Source organism: Pseudorca crassidens, chromosome 1, assembly GCF_039906515.1.
Source record: "Pseudorca crassidens isolate mPseCra1 chromosome 1, mPseCra1.hap1, whole genome shotgun sequence".
Taxonomy (NCBI): domain Eukaryota; kingdom Metazoa; phylum Chordata; class Mammalia; order Artiodactyla; family Delphinidae; genus Pseudorca; species Pseudorca crassidens.
In genome coordinates, this window is record NC_090296.1 from 88,212,514 (window position 1) to 88,219,473 (window position 6,960).

The following is a 6,960-nucleotide window of genomic DNA, read 5'->3' on the forward strand; positions in this document are numbered from 1 at the left end:
AAAATTAGAACGCGATAGTTGAGTTTTGAATTACTGTTTCGGACTTGAAAAATATGTAAGAAAGTAAAAGTAAAACATTTTAATAATTCAGACTTCATGTATGGACAGTTTCTGATAATAAATGTATCAGAAGTGATTTAATGTAAACAAGTGTTATGTCTTCTGAAATGAACCCAAAAGGCGCCATAGAATCACAGCGCTGGAAAGGACCTTAGAGAATACTGAGTCCAGCCTGTTTGTTTTTAATGAGAAAATGAAGGCCTTGAGAAGTTGTCTTGCTTAGAGTGACTAACTGGGAGCTAAACCAGGACTGGAACACAACCCTCTTGATTTTCCAGGCCAGTGCTTCCCCACTCTCCCACATGGTATACGCTGTAGTCTATGTCAGTTATAATAGCAGATCTGCAAAGGGGACTCAGAAACAAGCAAGCATGCTTGGCTTGTCTTTTAAATAAGCTGAAATAGTGTTGAGATTTAGTGATTTCAAGAGGCAGCTTCTTATCTTTATTCATATGATCATGCTATGTAGAATCTGGTGGGTTTATTACATTTTGGAGACTTGTAAATGACATACCTGTGAAGCTATGATCTTATTAAAACTGTACTTTCTTCTGGGAAGTGCATACCAGTTGTAGAATTATCTAAAGAAAATGAAATTTTTTAGTGTTTGGATCATTTGTGTATATGTGGGCCCCGGACTTTCTCTCATGACTCAAATTCATAATACAAAATTTTAACACTAATCTCAGCATCAGCTGAGAAAGTTCTGTTTTTCCCATATGGTAACTTTTGCTTATATATCTTCATATTTGTGGTTAAATTCTTCTGAACACCTAAGTATCAATTATCTTTTTCCTGAAACGTATTAAATATTATCTCTCCTGAACACTTTATCTTAGTCACATCCAGTTGATTATGTTTCTTATGTAAAAACCAAGCCTGTCTGTGTATTTTTTTTTTTTTTTTTTTTGCGGTACGTGGGCCTCTCACTGCTGTGGCCTCTCCCGTTGTGGAGCACAGGCTCCAGACGCGCAGCCTCAGCGGCCATGGCTCACGGGCCCAGCCGCTCCGCGGCATGTGGGATCTTCCCAGATTGGGGCACGAACCTGTGTCCCTTGCATCGGCAGGCGGACTCTCAACCACTGTGCCACTAGGGAAGCCCCTGTCTGTGTATCTTGAATTGATTAAAAGGATTAAGTAAATTTACACCAAGTTATGTACTTGGGATTTCTTGGGAGTGTTCCGGTATTTTTCTGACATAGGTAGTGTGCACGTATTAACAAAGTAAATAAAAAATTACAACAAAAGTGATTCCCAAACAGAAGTGATTATATCTTTAAGTGTATATAGAAAAGGTCAGATGCAATATATATGCTTGAAATAGAACCAGAAGCAATAAAATCAGTTGCTAATATAAGCCTTTCAGGAATTAGAAGCATGTGAACAAATAAAATAGGCAAAGATAAACTGTTTTGTTAAAAATCTATTGTCTTCTTTATCCATTCATCTGTTGATGGACACTTAGGTTGCTTCCATGTCCTGGCTATTGTAAATAGAGCTGCAATGAACATTCTGGTACATGACTCTTTTTGAATTACGGTTTTCTCAGGGTATATGCCCAGTAGTGGGATTGCTGTGTTGTATGGTAGTTCTATTTTTAGTTTTTTAAGGAACATAAATGGGAGTGAAAAGCAGTATGATTTTTTCATTGATCATTTAAACTGTTTCTTTTTATTTGCCTTTCTGTATCTGATAGATTGCCTCTGGCTCCCATTTTGTTTAAAATGCTGCCCCACACTAGAACTTTTGGTTACTTCTCTGCCCTTCTGCAATCATGTCTCCTATGATGCTTTTCACTATTAGGCATAGTTATTCCTCATACTGTTTATTTAGTGTGTAGTTCTTAGTTCATCTTATTTATTTCATCCTTCGTGATCAGATTATTTTTCTTTCTAGCTTTTGGTAGGGTTTTATGTCATTAGATAAGCTATGAGTCATTGGCAGAGTCTGCTACTAACTTCTGAATGTCTGTTTGTTACCCTTTCTTCCATGATGACAGAACCCCTAATTTCTATCTGGGCACATGCTACCTAGAATAAAGATGATATTCTCAGTTTTACTTGAAATTAAGTATAGCTGTGTAACAATGTTTTGGTCAATGGATGCACAGTAGAAATGGCTTCTGGGAACTTTCTTTTTTTTTTCCACGCTGCGTGGCTTGTAGGATCTTAGTTCCCTGACCAGGGCTCAAACCCAGGCCCTCGTCAGTGAAAGCGCCAAGTCCTAACCACTGGACCACCAGGGAATTCCCTGGGAACTTTTCTTAATGACATCTGGCACGTCCCCTTTGTTGCCCTTTTCCTTCCACTCATTTTTCCTACTTCTTTTATCCTGTTGCTTGGAATGGGGATGTGATAGCTACTATTTGAACTGTAAAAGCATACTCTACGATTTGCAAAGCAGTAAACTAAAAGGAGCCTGGGGTCCTGAGGACATTGTGGAGATATCTGCCACCCCAGCCCTGGGTTGCCTACCTCTAGACTTTTTTTTAAAAAAAATAAATTTATTTATTTATTTATTTCTGGCTGCATTGGGTCTTTGTTGTGGTGCGCGGGCTTCTCATTGCGGTGGCGTATCTTGTTGTGGAGCACGGACTCTAGGCACGCGGGCTCAGTAGTTGTGGCTTGCGAGCTCTAGAGTGCAGGCTCAGTAGTTGTGGCGCACGGGCTTAGTTGCTCCGCAGTATGTGGGATCTTCCCAGACCAGGGCTCGAACCCATGTCCCCTATATTGGCAGACAGATTCTTAAACACTGTGCCACCAGGGAAGCCTTAGAACTTTATGTGACAGAGAAATAAGCTTCTCCTTTGTTTAAGGCACTATAGTTTTGTGTCTCTTACTGCCAAACTAACCATAAATGAGGCTTAAGAACAGGCTACTGACCTTGTTTTATGGAAGATAATTGTGTGGAAGATAACTAGTTCTTTACATCTGTAAAGTATTGATCTTGAAGTTATAAAGATGACCTTAGTGACATTACATGCCTATTAGATTTATAGCAGCTTTAGTAGAAAATAGTCTTTCAAATGGAATATTTGGTTACACTGTTACTCAGCAGTGTGGAAAAACTGAAAATGACCTCAGTATTTAATAATGAATTAATAGAATGGCACCTTAAATCATATTGTATCAATTTAATGGAATAGTAATTTTTTTCTTTTTAACAGCTTTATTAAGATATAATCACATATCACACAATTCACCCATTTAATGGTACAACTTAATGGTTTTTAGTATAGTGACAGAGTTGTGCAACCATCACCACAGTCTGATTTAGAACTTTTTCATCACCCCAGAGAGGAACCTCTTGCCCACTAGAAGTCAACACCTATGCCCCTCTCCCACACCCATACTGCTAGCCCTAGACAACCACTAATCTACTTTCTGTCTCTGTACATTTGCCCATTCTGGACATTTTATATGAATGGAATCATATAACACATGCTCTTTTGTGACAAACTTCTTTCACTTAGCATAATGTAGAGTTTATTCATGTTATAGCATGAGGTATCAATACTTTATTCCTTTTTATCGCCAAGTAGTGTTCTATTGTATGGACATACCACATTTTATTTATCTATTCATCAACTGATGGATACTTGAGTTTCCACTTTTTGGCTATTGTGAATAATGCTGCTATGAATATTTCATGCACAAGTTTTTGTGTAGATGTGTGTTTTCAGTTCTCTTGGGTATATATCTAAGAAAGAAATTGCTGGATCACATGGAAACTACGTTTAACATTTTGATGAACTGCCAACTGTTTTCCAAAGTAGCTGTATCATTTTACATATCCACCAGCAACGTGTGAGGGTTCCAGTTTCTCCACATCCTCACCAATGCTTGTTATTATCTATCTTTTTGAATATAGTCATCCTTGTGGGTGTGAAGTGGTATCTCATTGATGTCTATTGTTGGGGATATAGTTGGTCATCAAGAGGATGTGACCACTGGTTGACCTGTGAGCTGGACCTGGGGTCAGTGGCTTACCATCCCATCCCCTATCTTTGGAATGTTTGTTCTGCCCACTGTTCCCACAGTGGGAGCCACTTTCAAGGACACAGCCTTGGAACTTCCCTGGCGGTCCAGTGGTTAAGACTCAGTGCTTCCAATGCAGGGGGCTTGGGTTCAATCCCTGGTCAGGGAACTAAGATCCCACATGCCATGCAGTGCGGCCAAAAAATAAAATTTAAAAAAGAGAAAAAAAAAAAGGACGCATCCTTGAGAGAGTAATGTGTTGTTGAGACCATCTGGACAATATACGTGACTGAACCCAGTTAAGGACTCTTTATAAACTTCTCAGATTCCAGTGGATGGGTGTGGAGATCTACTCGTATTGTGGCCACACAAGACAAGCCTCATATGTCACTTCCCTTGCTTATTGAAACTGCCATCTTCTAATCATCTTCTAATCTGCAGTGGTCTGCCTTTTCTTTTGGTCTCTCCTTACCCTCCATGTAGGGGGACCAGTTACAGATTTTACCTGGGAAGCTCCCAAGTTTGCCAACCAATAGCTATTCGAGTCCTTTGCCCATTTTATTTGTTTTGTTGTTTTGGTTTGTTTGTTTATGTTTTTCTTCCTTTGCCCATTTTAAATTTGGGTTGTCTTTTTATTATTAAGTTATAAGAGATCTTTATATACTCTGGATACAAGTCACTTATATATATAAATTGTAAATACTTCCCCCCCACTATGTCAGTTGTTTTTTACTTTCCTTTTTCTTTTTATGTATAAATTTATTTTTTAATTAAGCTTTTATGAAATTGCCATTCTATATTTGGACTCTTTTTTTTAATTTCTTTTTTTTCATCTTTATTGGAGTATAATTGCTTTACATTGTTGTGTTAGTTGTTGCTGTATAACAAAGTGAATCAGCTATATGTATACATATATCCCCATATCCCCTCCCTCTTGTGTCTCCCTCCCACCATCCCTATCCCACCCCTCTAGGTAATCACAAAACACCGAGCTGATCTCCCTGTGCTATGCTGCTGCTTCCCACTAGCTGTTTTACATTTGGTAGTGTATATATGTCCATGCCACTCTCTCACTTCGTCCCAGCTTACCCTTCCCCCTCCCCATGTCCTCAAGTCCATTCTCTATGTCTGCGTCTTTATTCCTGTCCTGCCCCTAGGTTCTTCAGAACCATTTTTTTTTTAGATTCCATATTAATGTGTTAGCATACAGTATTTGTTTTTCTCTTTTTGACTTACTTCACTCTGTAGGACAGACTCTAGGTCCATCCACCTCACTACAAATAACTCAATTTTGTTTCTTTTTATGGCTGAGTAATATTCCATTGAATATATGTGCCACATCTTCTTTATCCATTCATCTCTCGATGGACACTTCGGTTGCTTCCATGTCCTGGCTATTGTAAATAGAGCTGCAATGAACATTGTGGTACATGACTCTTTTTGAATTATGGTTTTCTCAGGGTATATGCCCAGAGTGGGATTGCTGGGTTGTATGGTAGTTCTATTTTTAGTTTTTTGAGGAACCTCCATACTGTTCTCCATAGTGGCTGTATCAATTTATGTTCCAACCAACAGTGCAAGAGGGTTCCCTTTTCTCCACACCCTCTCCAGCATTTATTGTTTCTAGATTTTTTGATGATGGCCATCTGACCGCTGTGAGGTGATACCTCATTGTAGTTTTGATATGCATTTCTCTAGTGATTAGTGATGTTGAGCATCCTTTCATGTGTTTGTTGGCAATTTGTATATCTTCTTTGGAGAAATGTCTATTTAGGTCTTCTGCCCATTTTTGGATTGGGTTGTTTGTTTTTTTGTAATTGAGCTGCATGAGCTGCTTGTAAATTTTGGAGATTAATCCTTTGTCAGTTGCTTCATTTGCAAATATTTTCTCCCATTCTGAGGGTTGTCTTTTCGTCTTGTTTATGGTTTCCTTTGCTGTGTAAAAGCTTTTAAGTTTTTTTAGGTCCCATTTGTTTATTTTTGTTTTTATTTCCATTTCTCTAGGAGGTGGGTCAAAAAGGATCTTGATGTGAGTTATGTCATGGACTGTTCTGCCTATGTTTTCCTCTAAGAGTTTTATAGTTTCTGGCCTTACATTTAGGTCTTTAATCCATTTTGAGTTTATTTTTGTGTATGGTGTTAGGGAGTGTTCTAATTTCATTCTTTTACATATAGCTGTTCAGTTTTCCCAGCACCAGTTATTGAAGAGGCTGTCTTTTCTCCATTGTATATTCTTGCCACCTTTATCAAAGATAAGGTGACCATATGTGTGTGGGTTTATCTCTGGGCTTTCTATCCTGTACCATTGATTTATATTTCTCTTTTTGTGCCAGTACCATGCTGTCTTTTTTTTTTTAATTTTTCATTCTAGAATTTTAATTTTTTTATTTTACTTTTAAAAATTTTGTTTATTTATTTTTGGCTGCATTGGGTCTTCGTTGCTGCATGCAGGCTTTCTCTAATTGTGGTGGGGGGGCTACTCTTTGTGGTGCGCGAGCTTCTCACTGTGGTGGCTTCTCCTTGTGGAGCACGGGCTCTAGGCATGCAGGCTTCAGTAGTTGTGGCATGTGGGCTCAGTAGTTGTGGCTCGCAGGCTCTGGAGTGCAGGTTCAGTATTTGTGGCACACGAGCTTAGTTGCTTAGTTGCACACAGCATGTGGGATCTTCCTGGACCAGGGCTCGAACCCATGTCTCCTGCATTGGCAGGTGGATTCTTAACCACTGCACCACCAGGAAAGTCCCCTATACTGTCTTGATTAATGGAGCTTTGTAGTATAGTCTGAACTCAGGGAGCCTGATTCCTACAGCTCCGTTTTTCTTTCTCAAGACTGCTTTGGCTATTCGGGGTCTTTTGTGTTTCCATACAAATTGTACATTTTTTTGTTCTAGTTCTATGAAAAATGCCATTGGTAGTTTGATAGGG